At 54.9% G+C, this 22,423-nt stretch overlaps 1 protein-coding gene and 1 pseudogene across 3 annotated transcripts in view; both read left to right on the top strand.

The window, feature by feature from the left end:
• Positions 1-22,423, top strand: part of PHACTR2 (phosphatase and actin regulator 2) — a 662,085-nt gene that overhangs the window by 370,957 nt on the left and 268,705 nt on the right. The gene's annotated exons all lie outside the window — the stretch shown is intronic.
• On the top strand, positions 19,669-20,816 carry LOC144763417 (E3 ubiquitin-protein ligase MARCHF5 pseudogene; annotated as a pseudogene).

The raw sequence follows: 22,423 nt of genomic DNA, 5'->3' as shown, positions 1-22,423 counted from the left end.
GTGCCAGAGTGACAGTGAGTGCAGAGTGACAGTGAGTGCAGAGTGACTGTGAGAGTGAGTGCGAGAGTGAGTGCGAGAGTGACAGTGAGTGCGAGAGTGACAGTGAGTGCGAGAGTGACAGTGAGTGCAGAGTGACTGTGAGTGCAGAGTGAGTGTGAGTGCGAGAGTGACTGAGCGCAGAGTGAGTGCAGTGAGTGCGAGAGTGACTGAGTGCAGAGTGAGTGCCAGAGTGACCGTGAGTGCGAGAGTGACAGTGAGTGCAGAGTGAGTGCCAGAGTGACAGTGAGTGCCAGAGTGACAGTGAGTGCGACAGTGACAGTGAGTGCCAGAGTGACAGTGAGTGCCAGAGTGACAGTGAGTGCCAGAGAGTGCAGAGTGACAGTGAGTGCAGAGTGACAGTGAGTGCCAGAGTGACAGTGAGTGCCAGAGTGACAGTGAGTGCCAGAGTGACAGAGAGTGCAGAGTGACAGAGAGTGCAGAGTGACAGAGAGTGCAGAGTGACAGTGAGTGCAGAGTGACAGTGAGTGCAGAGTGACAGTGAGTGCAGAGTGACAGTGAGTGCAGAGTGACAGTGAGTGCAGAGTGACAGTGAGTGCAGAGTGACAGTGAGTGCAGAGTGACAGTGAGTGCAGAGTGACAGTGAGTGCAGAGTGACAGTGAGTGCAGAGTGACAGTGAGTGCAGAGTGACAGTGAGTGCAGAGTGACAGTGAGTGCCAGAGTGACAGTGAGTGCCAGAGTGACAGTGAGTGCCAGTGAGTGCAGAGTGACAGTGAGTGCAGAGTGACAGTGAGTGCAGAGTGACAGTGAGGGCAGAGTGACAGTGAGGGCAGAGTGACAGTGAGGGCAGAGTGACAGTGAGTGCAGAGTGACAGTGAGTGCAGAGTGACAGTGAGTGCAGAGTGACAGTGAGTGCAGAGTGACAGTGAGTGCAGAGTGACAGTGAGTGCAGAGTGACAGTGAGTGCAGAGTGACAGTGAGTGCAGAGTGACAGTGAGTGCAGAGTGACAGTGAGTGCAGAGTGACAGTGAGTGCAGAGTGACAGTGAGTGCGACTGTGAGTGCAGAGCGAGTGCGAGAGTGACTGTGAGTGCAGAGCGAGTGCGAGAGTGACTGTGAGTGCAGAGCGAGTGCGAGAGTGACTGTGAGTGCAGAGCGAGTGCGAGAGTGGCAGTGAGTGCGACAGTGACAGTGAGTGCGACAGTGACAGTGAGTGCGACAGTGACAGTGAGTGCGACAGTGACAGTGAGTGCAGAGTGACAGTGAGTGCAGAGTGACTGTGAGTGCAGAGCGAGTGCGAGAGTGACTGTGAGTGCAGAGCGAGTGCGAGAGTGGCAGTGAGTGCGAGAGTGACAGTGAGTGCAGAGTGAGTGCCAGAGTGACAGTGAGTGCCAGAGTGACAGTGAGTGCGAGAGTGACAGTGAGTGCGACAGTGACAGTGAGTGCGACAGTGACAGTGAGTGCGAGAGTGACAGTGAGTGCCAGAGTGACAGTGAGTGCCAGAGAGTGCAGAGTGACAGTGAGTGCAGAGTGACAGTGAGTGCCAGAGTGACAGTGAGTGCCAGAGTGACAGTGAGTGCCAGAGTGACAGTGAGTGCCAGAGTGACAGAGAGTGCAGAGTGACAGTGAGTGCAGAGTGACAGTGAGTGCAGAGTGACAGTGAGTGCAGAGTGACAGTGAGTGCAGAGTGACAGTGAGTGCAGAGTGACAGTGAGTGCAGAGTGACAGTGAGTGCCAGAGTGACAGTGAGTGCCAGAGAGTGCAGAGTGCCAGAGAGTGCAGAGTGACAGTGAGTGCAGAGTGACAGTGAGTGCAGAGTGACAGTGAGTGCAGAGTGACAGTGAGTGCAGAGTGACAGTGAGTGCAGAGTGACAGTGAGTGCAGAGTGACAGTGAGTGCAGAGTGACAGTGAGTGCAGAGTGACAGTGAGTGCAGAGTGACAGTGAGTGCAGAGTGACAGTGAGTGCAGAGTGACAGTGAGTGCAGAGTGACTGTGTGCGACGAGCGAGTGCGAGAGTGACTTAGAGTGCAGAGCGAGTGCGAGAGTGACTGTGAGTGCAGAGCGAGTGCGAGAGTGACTGTGAGTGCAGAGCGAGTGCGAGAGTGACTGTGAGTGCAGAGTGAGTGACTGTGAGTGCGAGAGTGACTGTGAGTGCAGAGTGACTGTGAGTGCAGAGTGACTGTGAGTGCAGAGTGACTGTGAGTGCAGAGTGACTGTGAGTGCAGAGTGACTGTGAGTGCAGAGTGACTGTGAGTGCAGAGTGACTGTGAGTGCAGAGTGACTGTGAGTGCAGAGTGACTGTGAGTGCAGAGTGAGTGCCAGAGTGACTGTGAGTGCAGAGCGAGTGCGAGAGTGACTGTGAGTGCAGAGCGCGTGCGAGAGTGACTGTGAGTGCAGAGCGAGTGCGAGAGTGACTGTGAGTGCAGAGCGAGTGCGAGAGTGACTGTGAGTGCAGAGTGAGTGACAGTGAGTGCGAGAGTGACTGTGAGTGCAGAGTGACTGTGAGTGCAGAGTGACTGTGAGTGCAGAGTGACTGTGAGTGCAGAGTGACTGTGAGTGCAGAGTGACTGTGAGTGCAGAGTGACTGTGAGTGCAGAGTGACAGTGAGTGCAGAGTGACAGTGAGTGCAGAGTGACAGTGAGTGCAGAGTGACAGTGAGTGCAGAGTGACAGTGAGTGCAGAGTGACAGTGAGTGCAGAGTGACAGTGAGTGCAGAGTGACAGTGAGTGCAGAGTGACTGTGAGTGCAGAGTGACTGTGAGTGCAGAGTGACTGTGAGTGCAGAGTGACTGTGAGTGCAGAGTGACTGTGAGTGCAGAGTGACTGTGAGTGCAGAGTGACTGTGAGTGCAGAGTGACTGTGAGTGCAGAGTGACTGTGAGTGCAGAGTGACTGTGAGTGCAGAGTGACTGTGAGTGCAGAGTGACTGTGAGTGCAGAGTGACTGTGAGTGCAGAGTGACTGTGAGTGCAGAGTGACTGTGAGTGCAGAGTGACTGTGAGTGCAGAGTGACTGTGAGTGCAGAGTGACTGTGAGTGCAGAGTGACTGTGAGTGCAGAGTGACAGTGAGTGCAGAGTGAGTGCCAGAGTGACTGTGAGTGCAGAGCGAGTGCGAGAGTGACTGAGTGCAGAGCGCGTGCGAGAGTGACTGTGAGTGCAGAGCGAGTGCGAGAGTGACTGTGAGTGCAGAGCGAGTGCGAGAGTGACTGTGAGTGCAGAGTGAGTGACAGTGAGTGCGAGAGTGACTGTGAGTGCAGAGTGAGTGACAGTGAGTGCGAGAGTGACTGTGAGTGCAGAGTGAGTGACAGTGAGTGCGAGAGTGACTGTGAGTGCAGAGCGAGTGCGAGAGTGACTGTGAGTGCAGAGCGAGTGCGAGAGTGACTGTGAGTGCAGAGTGAGTGACAGTGAGTGCGAGAGTGACTGTGAGTGCAGAGTGACTGTGAGTGCAGAGTGACAGTGAGTGCAGAGTGAGTGCCAGAGTGACTGTGAGTGCAGAGCGAGTGCGAGAGTGACTGTGAGTGCAGAGCGAGTGCGAGAGTGACTGTGAGTGCAGAGTGAGTGACAGTGAGTGCGAGAGTGACTGTGAGTGCAGAGTGACAGTGAGTGCAAGAGTGACTGTGAGTGCCAGAGTGACTGTGAGTGCAGAGCGCGTGCAAGAGTGACTGTGAGTGCAGAGCGCGTGCGAGAGTGACTGTGAGTGCAGAGCGAGTGCGAGAGTGACTGTGAGTGCAGAGCGAGTGCGAGAGTGACTGTGAGTGCAGAGCGAGTGCGAGAGTGACTGAGTGCAGAGCGAGTGCGAGAGTGACTGTGAGTGCAGAGTGAGTGACAGTGAGTGCGAGAGTGACTGTGAGTGCAGAGTGACAGTGAGTGCAGAGTGAGTGCCAGAGTGACTGTGAGTGCAGAGCGAGTGCGAGAGTGACTGTGAGTGCAGAGCGCGTGCGAGAGTGACTGTGAGTGCAGAGCGAGTGCGAGAGTGACTGTGAGTGCAGAGCGAGTGCGAGAGTGACTGTGAGTGCAGAGCGAGTGACAGTGAGTGCGAGAGTGACTGTGAGTGCAGAGTGACAGTGAGTGCAGAGTGAGTGCCAGAGTGACTGTGAGTGCAGAGCGAGTGCGAGAGTGACTGTGAGTGCAGAGTGAGTGACAGTGAGTGCGAGAGTGACTGTGAGTGCAGAGCGAGTGCGAGAGTGACTGTGAGTGCAGAGCGAGTGCGAGAGTGACTGTGAGTGCAGAGTGAGTGACAGTGAGTGCGAGAGTGACAGTGAGTGCAAGAGTGACTGTGAGTGCAAGAGTGACTGTGAGTGCCAGAGTGACTGTGAGTGCAGAGCGAGTGCGAGATTGACTGTGAGTGCAGAGCGCGTGCGAGAGTGACTGTGAGTGCAGAGCGAGTGCGAGAGTGACTGTGAGTGCAGAGCGAGTGCGAGAGTGACTGTGAGTGCAGAGTGAGTGACAGTGAGTGCGAGAGTGACTGTGAGTGCAGAGTGACAGTGAGTGCAGAGTGAGTGCCAGAGTGACTGTGAGTGCAGAGCGAGTGCGAGAGTGACTGTGAGTGCAGAGTGAGTGACAGTGAGTGCGAGAGTGACTGTGAGTGCAGAGTGAGTGCCAGAGTGACAGTGAGTGCAGAGTGACAGTGAGTGCAGAGTGACAGTGAGTGCAGAGTGACAGTGAGTGCAGAGTGACTGTGTGCAGAGTGAGTGCGAGAGTGAGTGCGAGAGTGACAGTGAGTGCAGAGTGAGTGTGAGTGCGAGAGTGACTGAGCGCAGAGTGAGTGCAGTGAGTGCGAGAGTGACTGAGTGCAGAGTGAGTGCCAGAGTGACCGTGAGTGCGAGAGTGACAGTGAGTGCAGAGTGAGTGCCAGAGTGACAGTGAGTGCCAGAGTGACAGTGAGTGCAACAGTGACAGTGAGTGCGAGAGTGACAGTGAGTGCGACAGTGACAGTGAGTGCGACAGTGACAGTGAGTGCGAGAGTGACAGTGAGTGCCAGAGTGACAGTGAGTGCCAGAGTGACAGTGAGTGCCAGAGAGTGCAGAGTGACAGTGAGTGCAGAGTGACAGTGAGTGCAGAGTGACAGTGAGTGCCAGAGTGACAGTGAGTGCCAGAGTGACAGTGAGTGCCAGAGTGACAGAGAGTGCAGAGTGACAGAGAGTGCAGAGTGACTGTGTGCAGAGTGAGTGCGAGAGTGAGTGCGAGAGTGAGTGCGAGAGTGAGTGCGAGAGTGACAGTGCGTGCCAGAGAGTGCAGAGTGACAGTGAGTGCAGAGTGACAGTGAGTGCCAGAGTGACAGTGAGTGCCAGAGTGACAGTGAGTGCCAGAGTGACAGTGAGTGCCAGAGTGACAGTGAGTGCCAGAGTGACAGTGAGTGCCAGAGTGACAGTGAGTGCCAGAGTGACAGTGAGTGCCAGAGTGACAGTGAGTGCAGAGTGACAGTGAGTGCAGAGTGACTGTGAGAGTGAGTGCGAGAGTGAGTGCGAGAGTGACAGTGAGTGCAGAGTGACAGTGAGTGCGAGAGTGACAGTGAGTGCAGAGTGACTGTGAGTGCAGAGTGAGTGTGAGTGCAAGAGTGACTGAGCGCAGAGTGAGTGCAGTGAGTGCGAGAGTGACTGAGTGCAGAGTGAGTGCCAGAGTGACAGTGAGTGCCAGAGTGACAGTGAGTGCCAGAGTGACAGTGAGTGCGACAGTGACAGTGAGTGCCAGAGTGACAGTGAGTGCCAGAGTGACAGTGAGTGCCAGAGAGTGCAGAGTGACAGTGAGTGCAGAGTGACAGTGAGTGCCAGAGTGACAGTGAGTGCCAGAGTGACAGTGAGTGCCAGAGTGACAGAGAGTGCAGAGTGACAGTGAGTGCAGAGTGACAGTGAGTGCAGAGTGACAGTGAGTGCAGAGTGACAGTGAGTGCAGAGTGACAGTGAGTGCAGAGTGACAGTGAGTGCAGAGTGACAGTGAGTGCAGAGTGACAGTGAGTGCAGAGTGACAGTGAGTGCAGAGTGACAGTGAGTGCAGAGTGACAGTGAGTGCAGAGTGACAGTGAGTGCAGAGTGACAGTGAGTGCAGAGTGACAGTGAGTGCAGAGTGACAGTGAGTGCCAGAGTGACAGTGAGTGCCAGAGTGACAGTGAGTGCCAGAGAGTGCAGAGTGACAGTGAGTGCAGAGTGACAGTGAGTGCAGAGTGACAGTGAGTGCAGAGTGACAGTGAGTGCAGAGTGACAGTGAGGGCAGAGTGACAGTGAGGGCAGAGTGACAGTGAGGGCAGAGTGACAGTGAGGGCAGAGTGACAGTGAGGGCAGAGTGACAGTGAGTGCAGAGTGACAGTGAGTGCAGAGTGACAGTGAGTGCAGAGTGACAGTGAGTGCAGAGTGACAGTGAGTGCAGAGTGACAGTGAGTGCAGAGTGACAGTGAGTGCAGAGTGACAGTGAGTGCAGAGTGACAGTGAGTGCAGAGTGACAGTGAGTGCAGAGTGACAGTGAGTGCAGAGTGACAGTGAGTGCAGAGTGACAGTGAGTGCAGAGTGACTGTGTGCAGAGTGAGTGCGAGAGTGACAGTGAGTGCGAGAGTGACAGTGAGTGCGAGAGTGACAGTGAGTGCGAGAGTGACAGTGAGTGCAGAGTGAGAGTGAGAGTGACAGTGAGTGCAGAGTGAGTGTGAGTGCGAGAGTGACTGAGCGCAGAGTGAGTGACAGTGAGTGCGAGAGTGACAGTGAGTGCGAGAGTGGCAGTGAGTGCGAGAGTGACAGTGAGTGCCAGAGTGACAGTGAGTGCCAGAGTGACAGTGAGTGCCAGAGTGACAGTGAGTGCAGAGCGAGTGCGAGAGTGACTGTGAGTGCAGAGCGAGTGCGAGAGTGACTGTGAGTGCAGAGCGAGTGCGAGAGTGACTGTGAGTGCAGAGTGAGTGACAGTGAGTGCGAGAGTGACTGTGAGTGCAGAGTGACTGTGAGTGCAGAGTGACTGTGAGTGCAGAGTGACTGTGAGTGCAGAGTGACTGTGAGTGCAGAGTGACAGTGAGTGCAGAGTGAGTGCCAGAGTGACTGTGAGTGCAGAGCGAGTGCGAGAGTGACTGTGAGTGCAGAGTGAGTGACAGTGAGTGCGAGAGTGACTGTGAGTGCAGAGCGAGTGCGAGAGTGACTGTGAGTGCAGAGCGAGTGCGAGAGTGACTGTGAGTGCAGAGTGAGTGACAGTGAGTGCGAGAGTGACTGTGAGTGCAGAGTGACAGTGAGTGCAGAGTGAGTGCCAGAGTGACTGTGAGTGCAGAGCGAGTGCGAGAGTGACTGTGAGTGCAGAGTGAGTGACAGTGAGTGCGAGAGTGACTGTGAGTGCAGAGCGAGTGCGAGAGTGACTGTGAGTGCAGAGCGAGTGCGAGAGTGACTGTGAGTGCAGAGTGAGTGACAGTGAGTGCGAGAGTGACTGTGAGTGCAGAGTGACAGTGAGTGCAGAGTGAGTGCCAGAGTGACTGTGAGTGCAGAGCGACTGTGAGTGCAGAGCGAGTGCGAGAGTGACTGTGAGTGCAGAGCGCGTGCGAGAGTGACTGTGAGTGCAGAGCGAGTGACAGTGAGTGCAAGAGTGACTGTGAGTGCAGAGCGAGTGCGAGAGTGACTGTGAGTGCAGAGCGAGTGCGAGAGTGACTGTGAGTGCAGAGCGAGTGACAGTGAGTGCGAGAGTGACTGTGAGTGCAGAGTGACAGTGAGTGCAAGAGTGACTGTGAGTGCCAGAGTGACTGTGAGTGCAGAGCGCGTGCGAGAGTGACTGTGAGTGCAGAGCGCGTGCGAGAGTGACTGTGAGTGCAGAGCGAGTGCGAGAGTGACTGTGAGTGCAGAGCGAGTGCGAGAGTGACTGTGAGTGCAGAGCGAGTGCGAGAGTGACTGTGAGTGCAGAGCGAGTGCGAGAGTGACTGTGAGTGCAGAGTGAGTGACAGTGAGTGCGAGAGTGACTGTGAGTGCAGAGTGACAGTGAGTGCAGAGTGAGTGCCAGAGTGACTGTGAGTGCAGAGCGAGTGCGAGAGTGACTGTGAGTGCAGAGCGCGTGCGAGAGTGACTGTGAGTGCAGAGCGAGTGCGAGAGTGACTGTGAGTGCAGAGCGAGTGCGAGAGTGACTGTGAGTGCAGAGCGAGTGACAGTGAGTGCGAGAGTGACTGTGAGTGCAGAGTGACAGTGAGTGCAGAGTGAGTGCCAGAGTGACTGTGAGTGCAGAGCGAGTGCGAGAGTGACTGTGAGTGCAGAGTGAGTGACAGTGAGTGCGAGAGTGACTGTGAGTGCAGAGCGAGTGCGAGAGTGACTGTGAGTGCAGAGCGAGTGCGAGAGTGACTGTGAGTGCAGAGTGAGTGACAGTGAGTGCGAGAGTGACTGTGAGTGCAGAGTGACAGTGAGTGCAAGAGTGACTGTGAGTGCCAGAGTGACTGTGAGTGCAGAGCGAGTGCGAGATTGACTGTGAGTGCAGAGCGCGTGCAAGAGTGACTGTGAGTGCAGAGCGAGTGCGAGAGTGACTGTGAGTGCAGAGCGAGTACGAGAGTGACTGTGAGTGCAGAGTGAGTGACAGTGAGTGCGAGAGTGACTGTGAGTGCAGAGTGACAGTGAGTGCAGAGTGAGTGCCAGAGTGACTGTGAGTGCAGAGCGAGTGCGAGAGTGACTGTGAGTGCAGAGTGAGTGACAGTGAGTGCGAGAGTGACTGTGAGTGCAGAGTGAGTGTGAGTGCAGAGTGACTGTGTGCAGAGTGAGTGCGAGAGTGAGTGCGAGAGTGAGTGCGAGAGTGACAGTGCGTGCCAGAGAGTGCAGAGTGACAGTGAGTGCAGAGTGACAGTGAGTGCCAGAGTGACAGTGAGTGCCAGAGTGACAGTGAGTGCCAGAGTGACAGTGAGTGCCAGAGTGACAGTGAGTGCCAGAGTGACAGTGAGTGCCAGAGTGACAGTGAGTGCAGAGTGACAGTGAGTGCAGAGTGACAGTGAGTGCAGAGTGACAGTGAGTGCAGAGTGACTGTGTGCAGAGTGAGTGCGAGAGTGAGTGCGAGAGTGACAGTGAGTGCAGAGTGAGTGTGAGTGCGAGAGTGACTGAGCGCAGAGTGAGTGCAGTGAGTGCGAGAGTGACTGAGTGCAGAGTGAGTGCCAGAGTGACCGTGAGTGCGAGAGTGACAGTGAGTGCAGAGTGAGTGCCAGAGTGACAGTGAGTGCCAGAGTGACAGTGAGTGCAACAGTGACAGTGAGTGCGAGAGTGACAGTGAGTGCGAGAGTGACAGTGAGTGCGAGAGTGACAGTGAGTGCGAGAGTGACAGTGAGTGCCAGAGTGACAGTGAGTGCCAGAGTGACAGTGAGTGCCAGAGTGACAGTGAGTGCCAGAGAGTGCAGAGTGACAGTGAGTGCCAGAGTGACAGTGAGTGCCAGAGTGACAGTGAGTGCCAGAGTGACAGTGAGTGCCAGAGTGACAGTGAGTGCCAGAGTGACAGAGAGTGCAGAGTGACTGTGTGCAGAGTGAGTGCGAGAGTGAGTGCGAGAGTGAGTGCGAGAGTGACAGTGCGTGCCAGAGAGTGCAGAGTGACAGTGAGTGCAGAGTGACAGTGAGTGCCAGAGTGACAGTGAGTGCCAGAGTGACAGTGAGTGCCAGAGTGACAGTGAGTGCCAGAGTGACAGTGAGTGCCAGAGTGACAGTGAGTGCCAGAGTGACAGTGAGTGCCAGAGTGACAGTGAGTGCCAGAGTGACAGTGAGTGCCAGAGTGACAGTGAGTGCAGAGTGACAGTGAGTGCAGAGTGACTGTGAGAGTGAGTGCGAGAGTGAGTGCGAGAGTGACAGTGAGTGCAGAGTGACAGTGAGTGCGAGAGTGACAGTGAGTGCAGAGTGACTGTGAGTGCAGAGTGAGTGTGAGTGCGAGAGTGACTGAGCGCAGAGTGAGTGCAGTGAGTGCGAGAGTGACTGAGTGCAGAGTGAGTGCCAGAGTGACCGTGAGTGCGAGAGTGACAGTGAGTGCAGAGTGAGTGCCAGAGTGACAGTGAGTGCCAGAGTGACAGTGAGTGCGACAGTGACAGTGAGTGCCAGAGTGACAGTGAGTGCCAGAGTGACAGTGAGTGCCAGAGAGTGCAGAGTGACAGTGAGTGCAGAGTGACAGTGAGTGCCAGAGTGACAGTGAGTGCCAGAGTGACAGTGAGTGCCAGAGTGACAGAGAGTGCAGAGTGACAGTGAGTGCAGAGTGACAGTGAGTGCAGAGTGACAGTGAGTGCAGAGTGACAGTGAGTGCAGAGTGACAGTGAGTGCAGAGTGACAGTGAGTGCAGAGTGACAGTGAGTGCAGAGTGACAGTGAGTGCAGAGTGACAGTGAGTGCAGAGTGACAGTGAGTGCAGAGTGACAGTGAGTGCAGAGTGACAGTGAGTGCCAGAGTGACAGTGAGTGCCAGAGTGACAGTGAGTGACAGTGAGTGCAGAGTGACAGTGAGTGCAGAGTGACAGTGAGTGCAGAGTGACAGTGAGGGCAGAGTGACAGTGAGGGCAGAGTGACAGTGAGTGCAGAGTGACAGTGAGTGCAGAGTGACAGTGAGTGCAGAGTGACAGTGAGTGCAGAGTGACAGTGAGTGCAGAGTGACAGTGAGTGCAGAGTGACAGTGAGTGCAGAGTGACAGTGAGTGCAGAGTGACAGTGAGTGCAGAGTGACAGTGAGTGCAGAGCGAGTGCGAGAGTGACTGTGAGTGCAGAGCGAGTGCGAGAGTGACTGTGAGTGCAGAGCGAGTGCGAGAGTGACTGTGAGTGCAGAGCGAGTGCGAGAGTGACTGTGAGTGCAGAGCGAGTGCGAGAGTGGCAGTGAGTGCCAGAGTGACAGTGAGTGCCAGAGTGACAGTGAGTGCCAGAGTGACAGTGAGTGCCAGAGTGACAGTGAGTGCCAGAGTGACAGTGAGTGCCAGAGTGACAGTGAGTGCCAGAGTGACAGTGAGTGCCAGAGTGACAGTGAGTGCCAGAGTGACAGTGAGTGCCAGAGTGACAGTGAGTGCCAGAGTGACAGTGAGTGCCAGAGTGACAGTGAGTGCAGAGTGACAGTGAGTGCAGAGTGACAGTGAGTGCAGAGTGACAGTGAGTGCAGAGTGACAGTGAGTGCAGAGTGACAGTGAGTGCAGAGTGACAGTGAGTGCAGAGTGACAGCGAGAGTGACTGTGAGTGCGAGAGTGACTGTGAGTGCAGAGTGACAGTGAGTGCAGAGTGACAGTGAGTGCAGAGTGACAGTGAGTGCAGAGTGACAGTGAGTGCAGAGTGACAGTGAGTGCAGAGTGACAGTGAGTGCAGAGTGACAGTGAGTGCAGAGTGACAGTGAGTGCAGAGTGACAGTGAGTGCAGAGTGACAGTGAGTGCAGAGTGACAGTGAGTGCAGAGTGACAGTGAGTGCAGAGTGACAGTGAGTGCAGAGTGACAGTGAGTGCAGAGTGACAGTGAGTGCAGAGTGACAGTGAGTGCAGAGTGACAGTGAGTGCAGAGTGACAGTGAGTGCCAGAGTGACAGTGAGTGCCAGAGAGTGCAGAGTGACAGTGAGTGCAGAGTGACAGTGAGTGCAGAGTGACAGTGAGTGCCAGAGTGACAGTGAGTGCCAGAGTGACAGTGAGTGCCAGAGTGACAGTGAGTGCCAGAGTGACAGTGAGTGCCAGAGTGACAGTGAGTGCCAGAGTGACAGTGAGTGCCAGAGAGTGCAGAGTGACTGTGAGTGCAGAGTGACAGTGAGTGCAGAGTGACAGTGAGTGCAGAGTGACAGTGAGTGCAGAGTGACAGTGAGTGCAGAGTGACAGTGAGTGCAGAGTGACAGTGAGTGCAGAGTGACAGTGAGTGCAGAGTGACTGTGTGCGACGAGCGAGTGCGAGAGTGACTTAGAGTGCAGAGCGAGTGCGAGAGTGACTTAGAGTGCAGAGCGAGTGCGAGAGTGACTGTGAGTGCAGAGCGAGTGCGAGAGTGACTGTGAGTGCAGAGCGAGTGCGAGAGTGACTGTGAGTGCAGAGTGAGTGACAGTGAGTGCGAGAGTGACTGTGAGTGCAGAGTGACAGTGAGTGCAGAGTGAGTGCCAGAGTGACTGTGAGTGCAGAGCGAGTGCGAGAGTGACTGTGAGTGCAGAGTGAGTGACAGTGAGTGCGAGAGTGACTGTGAGTGCAGAGCGAGTGCGAGAGTGACTGTGAGTGCAGAGCGAGTGCGAGAGTGACTGTGAGTGCAGAGTGAGTGACAGTGAGTGCGAGAGTGACTGTGAGTGCAGAGTGACAGTGAGTGCAGAGTGAGTGCCAGAGTGACTGTGAGTGCAGAGCGAGTGCGAGAGTGACTGTGAGTGCAGAGCGCGTGCGAGAGTGACTGTGAGTGCAGAGCGAGTGCGAGAGTGACTGTGAGTGCAGAGCGAGTGCGAGAGTGACTGTGAGTGCAGAGTGAGTGACAGTGAGTGCGAGAGTGACTGTGAGTGCAGAGTGACAGTGAGTGCAGAGTGAGTGCCAGAGTGACTGTGAGTGCAGAGCGAGTGCGAGAGTGACTGTGAGTGCAGAGTGAGTGACAGTGAGTGCGAGAGTGACTGTGAGTGCAGAGCGAGTGCGAGAGTGACTGTGAGTGCAGAGCGAGTGCGAGAGTGACTGTGAGTGCAGAGTGAGTGACAGTGAGTGCGAGAGTGACTGTGAGTGCAGAGTGACAGTGAGTGCAAGAGTGACTGTGAGTGCCAGAGTGACTGTGAGTGCAGAGCGCGTGCGAGAGTGACTGTGAGTGCAGAGCGCGTGCGAGAGTGACTGTGAGTGCAGAGCGAGTGCGAGAGTGACTGTGAGTGCAGAGCGAGTGCGAGAGTGACTGTGAGTGCAGAGCGAGTGCGAGAGTGACTGTGAGTGCAGAGCGAGTGCGAGAGTGACTGTGAGTGCAGAGTGAGTGACAGTGAGTGCGAGAGTGACTGTGAGTGCAGAGTGACAGTGAGTGCAGAGTGAGTGCCAGAGTGACTGTGAGTGCAGAGCGAGTGCGAGAGTGACTGTGAGTGCAGAGCGCGTGCGAGAGTGACTGTGAGTGCAGAGCGAGTGCGAGAGTGACTGTGAGTGCAGAGCGAGTGCGAGAGTGACTGTGAGTGCAGAGCGAGTGACAGTGAGTGCGAGAGTGACTGTGAGTGCAGAGTGACAGTGAGTGCAGAGTGACTGTGAGTGCAGAGCGAGTGCGAGAGTGACTGTGAGTGCAGAGTGAGTGACAGTGAGTGCGAGAGTGACTGTGAGTGCAGAGCGAGTGCGAGAGTGACTGTGAGTGCAGAGCGAGTGCGAGAGTGACTGTGAGTGCAGAGTGAGTGACAGTGAGTGCGAGAGTGACTGTGAGTGCAGAGTGACAGTGAGTGCAAGAGTGACTGTGAGTGCCAGAGTGACTGTGAGTGCAGAGCGAGTGCGAGATTGACTGTGAGTGCAGAGCGCGTGCGAGAGTGACTGTGAGTGCAGAGCGAGTGCGAGAGTGACTGTGAGTGCAGAGCGAGTGCGAGAGTGACTGTGAGTGCAGAGTGAGTGACAGTGAGTGCGAGAGTGACTGTGAGTGCAGAGTGACAGTGAGTGCAGAGTGAGTGCCAGAGTGACTGTGAGTGCAGAGCGAGTGCGAGAGTGACTGTGAGTGCAGAGTGAGTGACAGTGAGTGCGAGAGTGACTGTGAGTGCAGAGTGAGTGCCAGAGTGACAGTGAGTGCAGAGTGACAGTGAGTGCAGAGTGACAGTGAGTGCAGAGTGACAGTGAGTGCAGAGTGACTGTGTGCAGAGTGAGTGCGAGAGTGAGTGCGAGAGTGACAGTGAGTGCAGAGTGAGTGTGAGTGCGAGAGTGACTGAGCGCAGAGTGAGTGCAGTGAGTGCGAGAGTGACTGAGTGCAGAGTGAGTGCCAGAGTGACCGTGAGTGCGAGAGTGACAGTGAGTGCAGAGTGAGTGCCAGAGTGACAGTGAGTGCCAGAGTGACAGTGAGTGCAACAGTGACAGTGAGTGCGAGAGTGACAGTGAGTGCGACAGTGACAGTGAGTGCGACAGTGACAGTGAGTGCGAGAGTGACAGTGAGTGCCAGAGTGACAGTGAGTGCCAGAGTGACAGTGAGTGCCAGAGAGTGCAGAGTGACAGTGAGTGCAGAGTGACAGTGAGTGCCAGAGTGACAGTGAGTGCCAGAGTGACAGTGAGTGCCAGAGTGACAGTGAGTGCCAGAGTGACAGAGAGTGCAGAGTGACAGAGAGTGCAGAGTGACTGTGTGCAGAGTGAGTGCGAGAGTGAGTGCGAGAGTGAGTGCGAGAGTGACAGTGCGTGCCAGAGAGTGCAGAGTGACAGTGAGTGCAGAGTGACAGTGAGTGCCAGAGTGACAGTGAGTGCCAGAGTGACAGTGAGTGCCAGAGTGACAGTGAGTGCCAGAGTGACAGTGAGTGCCAGAGTGACAGTGAGTGCCAGAGTGACAGTGAGTGCCAGAGTGACAGTGAGTGCCAGAGTGACAGTGAGTGCAGAGTGACAGTGAGTGCAGAGTGACTGTGAGAGTGAGTGCGAGAGTGAGTGCGAGAGTGACAGTGAGTGCGAGAGTGACAGTGAGTGCGAGAGTGACAGTGAGTGCAGAGTGACTGTGAGTGCAGAGTGAGTGTGAGTGCGAGAGTGACTGAGCGCAGAGTGAGTGCAGTGAGTGCGAGAGTGACTGAGTGCAGAGTGAGTGCCAGAGTGACCGTGAGTGCGAGAGTGACAGTGAGTGCAGAGTGAGTGCCAGAGTGACAGTGAGTGCCAGAGTGACAGTGAGTGCGACAGTGACAGTGAGTGCCAGAGTGACAGTGAGTGCCAGAGTGACAGTGAGTGCCAGAGAGTGCAGAGTGACAGTGAGTGCAGAGTGACAGTGAGTGCCAGAGTGACAGTGAGTGCCAGAGTGACAGTGAGTGCCAGAGTGACAGTGAGTGCCAGAGTGACAGAGAGTGCAGAGTGACAGTGAGTGCAGAGTGACAGTGAGTGCAGAGTGACAGTGAGTGCAGAGTGACAGTGAGTGCAGAGTGACAGTGAGTGCAGAGTGACAGTGAGTGCAGAGTGACAGTGAGTGCAGAGTGACAGTGAGTGCAGAGTGACAGTGAGTGCAGAGTGACAGTGAGTGCAGAGTGACAGTGAGTGCAGAGTGACAGTGAGTGCAGAGTGACAGTGAGTGCAGAGTGACAGTGAGTGCAGAGTGACAGTGAGTGCAGAGTGACAGTGAGTGCAGAGTGACAGTGAGTGCAGAGTGACAGTGAGTGCCAGAGTGACAGTGAGTGCAGAGCGAGTGCGAGAGTGGCAGTGAGTGCAGAGCGAGTGCGAGAGTGGCAGTGAGTGCAGAGTGACAGTGAGGGCAGAGTGACAGTGAGTGCAGAGTGACAGTGAGTGCAGAGTGACAGTGAGTGCAGAGTGACAGTGAGTGCAGAGTGACAGTGAGTGCAGAGTGACAGTGAGTGCAGAGTGACAGTGAGTGCAGAGTGACAGTGAGTGCAGAGTGACAGTGAGTGCAGAGTGACAGTGAGTGCAGAGTGACAGTGAGTGCAGAGTGACTGTGTGCAGAGTGAGTGCAGAGTGACTGTGTGCAGAGTGAGTGCGAGAGTGACTGTGAGTGCAGAGCGAGTGCGAGAGTGACTGTGAGTGCAGAGCGAGTGCGAGAGTGACTGTGAGTGCAGAGCGAGTGCGAGAGTGACTGTGAGTGCGAGAGTGACTGTGAGTGCGAGAGTGACTGTGAGTGCGAGAGTGACTGTGAGTGCGAGAGTGACTGTGAGTGCGAGAGTGACTGTGAGTGCGAGAGTGACTGTGAGTGCGAGAGTGACTGTGAGTGCGAGAGTGACTGTGAGTGCGAGAGTGACTGTGAGTGCGAGAGTGACTGTGAGTGCGAGAGTGACTGTGAGTGCGAGAGTGACTGTGAGTGCGAGAGTGACTGTGAGTGCGAGAGTGACTGTGAGTGCGAGAGTGACAGTGAGTGCAGAGTGACAGTGAGTGCAGAGTGACAGTGAGTGCAGAGTGACAGTGAGTGCAGAGTGACAGTGAGTGCAGAGTGACAGTGAGTGCAGAGTGACAGTGAGTGCAGAGTGACAGTGAGTGCCAGAGAGTGCAGAGTGACAGTGAGTGCAGAGTGACAGTGAGTGCAGAGTGACAGTGAGTGCAGAGTGACAGTGAGTGCCAGAGAGTGCAGAGTGACAGTGAGTGCAGAGTGACAGTGAGTGCAGAGTGACAGTGAGTGCAGAGTGACAGTGAGTGCAGAGTGACAGTGAGTGCAGAGTGACAGTGAGTGCAGAGTGACAGTGAGTGCAGAGTGACAGTGAGTGCCAGAGTGACAGTGAGTGCCAGAGTGACAGTGAGTGCAGAGTGACAGTGAGTGCAGAGTGACAGTGAGTGCAGAGTGACAGTGAGTGCAGAGTGACAGTGAGTGCAGAGTGACAGTGAGTGCAGAGTGACAGTGAGTGCAGAGTGACAGTGAGGGCAGAGTGACAGTGAGTGCAGAGTGACAGTGAGTGCAGAGTGACAGTGAGTGCAGAGTGACAGTGAGTGCAGAGTGACAGTGAGTGCAGAGTGACAGTGAGTGCAGAGTGACAGTGAGTGCAGAGTGACAGTGAGTGCAGAGTGACAGTGAGTGCAGAGTGACAGTGAGTGCAGAGTGACAGTGAGTGCAGAGTGACAGTGAGTGCAGAGTGACTGTGTGCAGAGTGAGTGCGAGAGTGACTGTGAGTGCAGAGCGAGTGCGAGAGTGACTGTGAGTGCAGAGCGAGTGCGAGAGTGACTGTGAGTGCAGAGCGAGTGCGAGAGTGACTGTGAGTGCAGAGCGAGTGCGAGAGTGGCAGTGAGTGCAGAGCGAGTGCGAGAGTGGCAGTGAGTGCCAGAGTGACAGTGAGTGCCAGAGTGACAGTGAGTGCCAGAGTGGCAGTGAGTGCAGAGTGACAGTGAGGGCAGAGTGACAGTGAGTGCAGAGTGACAGTGAGTGCAGAGTGACAGTGAGTGCAGAGTGACAGTGAGTGCAGAGTGACAGTGAGTGCAGAGTGACAGTGAGTGCAGAGTGACAGTGAGTGCAGAGTGACAGTGAGTGCAGAGTGACAGTGAGTGCAGAGTGACAGTGAGTGCAGAGTGACAGTGAGTGCAGAGTGACTGTGTGCAGAGTGAGTGCAGAGTGACTGTGTGCAGAGTGAGTGCGAGAGTGACTGTGAGTGCAGAGCGAGTGCGAGAGTGACTGTGAGTGCAGAGCGAGTGCGAGAGTGACTGTGAGTGCAGAGCGAGTGCGAGAGTGACTGTGAGTGCGAGAGTGACTGTGAGTGCGAGAGTGACTGTGAGTGCGAGAGTGACTGTGAGTGCGAGAGTGACTGTGAGTGCGAGAGTGACTGTGAGTGCGAGAGTGACTGTGAGTGCGAGAGTGACTGTGAGTGCGAGAGTGACTGTGAGTGCGAGAGTGACTGTGAGTGCGAGAGTGACTGTGAGTGCGAGAGTGACTGTGAGTGCGAGAGTGACAGTGAGTGCAGAGTGACAGTGAGTGCAGAGTGACAGTGAGTGCAGAGTGACAGTGAGTGCAGAGTGACAGTGAGTGCAGAGTGACAGTGAGTGCAGAGTGACAGTGAGTGCCAGAGAGTGCAGAGTGACAGTGAGTGCAGAGTGACAGTGAGTGCAGAGTGACAGTGAGTGCAGAGTGACAGTGAGTGCAGAGTGACAGTGAGTGCCAGAGAGTGCAGAGTGACAGTGAGTGCAGAGTGACAGTGAGTGCAGAGTGACAGTGAGTGCAGAGTGACAGTGAGTGCAGAGTGACAGTGAGTGCAGAGTGACAGTGAGTGCAGAGTGACAGTGAGTGCAGAGTGACAGTGAGTGCCAGAGTGACAGTGAGTGCCAGAGTGACAGTGAGTGCAGAGTGACAGTGAGTGCAGAGTGACAGTGAGTGCAGAGTGACAGTGAGTGCAGAGTGACAGTGAGTGCAGAGTGACAGTGAGTGCAGAGTGACAGTGAGTGCAGAGTGACAGTGAGGGCAGAGTGACAGTGAGTGCAGAGTGACAGTGAGTGCAGAGTGACAGTGAGTGCAGAGTGACAGTGAGTGCAGAGTGACAGTGAGTGCAGAGTGACAGTGAGTGCAGAGTGACAGTGAGTGCAGAGTGACAGTGAGTGCAGAGTGACAGTGAGTGCAGAGTGACAGTGAGTGCAGAGTGACAGTGAGTGCAGAGTGACAGTGAGTGCAGAGTGACTGTGTGCAGAGTGAGTGCGAGAGTGACTGTGAGTGCAGAGCGAGTGCGAGAGTGACTGTGAGTGCAGAGCGAGTGCGAGAGTGACTGTGAGTGCAGAGCGAGTGCGAGAGTGACTGTGAGTGCAGAGCGAGTGCGAGAGTGGCAGTGAGTGCAGAGCGAGTGCGAGAGTGGCAGTGAGTGCCAGAGTGACAGTGAGTGCCAGAGTGACAGTGAGTGCCAGAGTGACAGTGAGTGCCAGAGTGACAGTGAGTGCCAGAGTGACAGTGAGTGCCAGAGTGACAGTGAGTGCCAGAGTGACAGTGAGTGCAGAGTGACAGTGAGTGCAGAGTGACAGTGAGTGCAGAGTGACAGTGAGTGCAGAGTGACAGTGAGTGCAGAGTGACAGTGAGTGCAGAGTGACAGTGAGTGCAGAGTGACAGTGAGTGCAGAGTGACAGTGAGTGCAGAGTGACAGTGAGTGCAGAGTGACAGTGAGTGCAGAGTGACAGTGAGTGCAGAGTGACAGTGAGTGCAGAGTGACAGTGAGTGCAGAGTGACAGTGAGTGCAGAGTGACAGTGAGTGCAGAGTGACAGTGAGTGCCAGAGTGACAGTGAGTGCCAGAGAGTGCAGAGTGACAGTGAGTGCAGAGTGACAGTGAGTGCAGAGTGACAGTGAGTGCCAGAGTGACAGTGAGTGCCAGAGTGACAGTGAGTGCCAGAGTGACAGTGAGTGCCAGAGTGACAGTGAGTGCCAGAGTGACAGTGAGTGCCAGTGAGTGCCAGAGTGACAGTGAGTGCCAGAGTGACAGTGAGTGCCAGAGTGACAGTGAGTGCGAGAGTGACAGTGAGTGCGAGAGTGACAGTGAGTGCAGAGTGAGTGCGAGAGTGACTGTGAGTGCAGAGCGCGTGCGAGAGTGACTGTGAGTGCAGAGCGCGTGCGAGAGTGACTGTGAGTGCAGAGCGAGTGCGAGAGTGACTGTGAGTGCAGAGCGAGTGCGAGAGTGACTGAGTGCAGAGCGAGTGCGAGAGTGACTGTGAGTGCAGAGTGAGAATGACTGTGAGTGCAGAGTGAGTGACTGTGAGTGCGAGAGTGACTGCGAGAGTGACTGTGAGTGCAGAGCGCGTGCGAGAGTGACTGTGAGTGCAGAGCGAGTGCGAGAGTGACTGTGAGTGCAGAGCGAGTGCGAGAGTGACTGTGAGTGCAGAGCGAGTGCGAGAGTGACTGTGAGTGCAGAGCGAGTGCGAGAGTGACTGTGAGTGCAGAGTGAGAATGACTGTGAGTGCAGAGTGAGTGACTGTGAGTGCGAGAGTGACTGTGAGTGCGAGAGTGACTGCGAGAGTGACTGTGAGTGCAGAGCGCGTGCGAGAGTGACTGTGAGTGCAGAGCGAGTGCGAGAGTGACTGTGAGTGCAGAGTGAGTGTGAGAATGACTGTGAGTGCAGAGTGAGTGACAGTGAGTGCAGAGTGAGTGCGAGAGTGACAGTGAGTGCGAGAGTGACAGTGAGTGCGAGAGTGACTGTGAGCCCTTTGCGGGGGCCACCGCTCTCCGAGGCGGTGGGTGCTAGCAGCCTTTGTAACGCCTTCAGGGAGCTGAGACCAGGCGGGAGGACGTCAACCGGGGTGCCAGGTCCCGGGACCTGTTGGCTGCGAGGGTGTGAGGACCAGGAAGGCTACGCAGAGGCCTGCAGTGGGCAGTGTAGTGCGTGCCCCCAGCTGGCCTCCACCTGAGCCTCGGCGAGCCAGGGCCATGTCGGATCAGACCAACAGCGTCTCCCTGCCACAGGTGCTGGATAGAAGTTGCTGGGTATGTTTTGCTACTGATGAAGATGACCGGACAGCAGAGTGGGTGAGACCTTGCAGGTGCAGAGGATCTACTAAATGGGTTCACCAGGCCTGCCTACAACGTTGGGTGGATGAAAAACAGAGGGGAAACAGTACTGCCCGCGTTGCATGCCCTCAGTGCAATGCAGAATATTTAATAGTATTTCCAAAGTTGGGCCCAGTAGTTTATTTCTTGGATCTTGCAGACCGGTTAATATCCAAGGCTTGTCCTTTTGCTGCAGCTGGAATAATGGTAGGATCCATATATTGGACAGCTGTCACATATGGAGCAGTGACTGTGATGCAGGTTGCAGGTCATAAAGAAGGTCTTGATGTCATGGAAAGAGCTGATCCGTTATTCCTTTTGATTGGTCTGCCTACAATACCATTGATGTTGATCCTGGGAAAGATGATTCGTTGGGAGGATTATGTACTAAGATTGTGGAGGAAATACTCAAATAAATTAGATTTTGAACAGTATATTTCCAGGCATTGGATGTCCTGTTCCTCGCATACCCGCTGAAGCCAACCCTCTTGCTGATCATGTCTCTGCAACTCGCATTTTGTGTGGTGCTCTCGTCTTTCCCACAATTGCCACTATAGTTGGTAAATTGATGTTCAGCAGTGTTAATTCAAACCTACAAAGGACAATCTTGGGTGGGATAGCTTTTGTTGCCATTAAAGGAGCTTTCAAGGTGTATTTCAAACAGCAGCAGTATTTGCGCCAAGCTCACCGCAAAATTTTAAATTACCCCGAACAAGAAGAGGTATAAGGACGTAATTACCATTTCCTTTACAGTCTGCGACCTGATTCCACTCTGTTGAACTGAATCTATCGCTCATGCATAGTCCAGCGGTGGGGATTTGTGTGATGCTCCTGATTCCAGTTTTTTACAAACGTAATAAAGCACTTTCGTATGACTGGAGTGACTGTGAGTGCAGAGTGAGTGCGAGAGTGACAGTGAGTGCAGAGTGAGTGTGAGAGTGACAGTGAGTGCAGAGTGAGTGTGAGAGTGACAGTGAGTGCAGAGTGAGTGACAGTGAGTGCCAGAGTGACAGTGAGTGCAGTCACAGTGAGTGCAGAGTGAGTGCAGAGTGACAGTGAGTGCAGAGTGAGTGCAGAGTGAGTGCAGAGTGAGTGACAGTGAGTGCAGAGTGAGTGACAGTGAGTGCAGAGTGAGTGACAGTGAGTGCCAGAGTGACAGTGAGTGCGAGAGTGACAGTGAGTGCAGAGTGAGTGTGAGAGTGACTGTGCGAGAGTGACTGTGAGTGCAGAGTGAGTGCAGAGTGAGTGCAGAGTGAGTGCGAGAGTGACAGTGAGTGCAGAGTGAGTGCGAGAGTGACAGTGAGTGCAGAGTGAGTGCGAGAGTGACAGTGAGTGCAGAGTGAGTGCGAGAGTCACAGTGAGTGCAGAGTGAGTGCGAGAGTCACAGTGAGTGCAGAGTGAGTGCGAGAGTGACTGTGAGTGCAGAGTGAGTGCCAGAGTGACTGTGAGTGCAGAGTGAGTGCGAGAGTGAGTGTGAGTGCAGAGTGAGTGCGAGAGTGACAGTGAGTGCAGAGTGAGTGTGAGTGCAGAGTGAGTGCGAGAGTGACTGTGAGTGCAGAGTGAGTGCGAGAGTGACTGTGAGTGCAGAGTGAGTGCGAGAGTGACAGTGAGTGCAGAGTGAGTGTGAGTGCAGAGTGAGTGCAGAGTGAGTGCGAGAGTGACTGTGAGTGCAGAGTGAGTGCAGAGTGAGTGCGAGAGTGACTGTGAGTGCAGAGTGAGTGCAGAGTGAGTGCGAGAATGACAGTGAGTGCAGAGTGAGTGCGAGAGTGACAGTGAGTGCAGAGTGAGTGCGAGAGTGAGTGTGAGTGCAGAGTGAGTGCAGAGTGAGTGCGAGAGTGACTGTGAGTGCAAGAGTGAGAGTGAGTGCAGAGTGAGAGTGAGTGCAGAGTGAGAGTGAGTGCAGAGAGAGCATGGTATGCTTTTGCGCTTACACGGTGCACTGACACACAGGAGCTAAAACAAAGAACAGCTGAACACATGTCTTGGGAGCTTCATGGAGGCAGCCGGCCCTCTGTGAGGGGAGCAGCAAGGAGGGGACGCCCCAACCAATCAAGCGCAACTACTCACAACCTACTGTACGATTACAACACAGGCCCAAGGGCAGAGCTAGGTCTTTTCGCATTACGTAGGGTGAGCAGTGTGTGAGCGTGCAGGCTGAGCAGTGTGTGAGCGTGCAGGCTGAGCAGTGTGTGAGCATGCAGGGTGAACAGTCTGTGAGTATGCAGGGTGAGCAGTGTGTGAGCGTGCAGGGTTAACAGTGTGTGAGTGTGTAGGGTGAGCATTGTGAGTGTGTAGGGTGAGCATTGTGAGTGTGTAGGGTGAGCAGTGTGTGAGTGTGCCGGGTGAACGGTGTGTGAGTGTGCAGGGTGAACATTGGGTGAGTGTGTAGGGTGAACAGTGTGTGAGTGTGCAGGGTACGAAAACTCGAACTAAGTCCACCAAACACACACACACATAAGACCCCACACATAAGACCCCACA

Source organism: Lissotriton helveticus, chromosome 6 (genome assembly GCF_964261635.1).
Source record: "Lissotriton helveticus chromosome 6, aLisHel1.1, whole genome shotgun sequence".
In the NCBI taxonomy this organism is placed as follows: Eukaryota; Metazoa; Chordata; class Amphibia; order Caudata; family Salamandridae; genus Lissotriton; species Lissotriton helveticus.
Note: the sequence above shows the minus strand (reverse complement) of the source record. Positions and strands in the feature narration are given on the sequence as shown.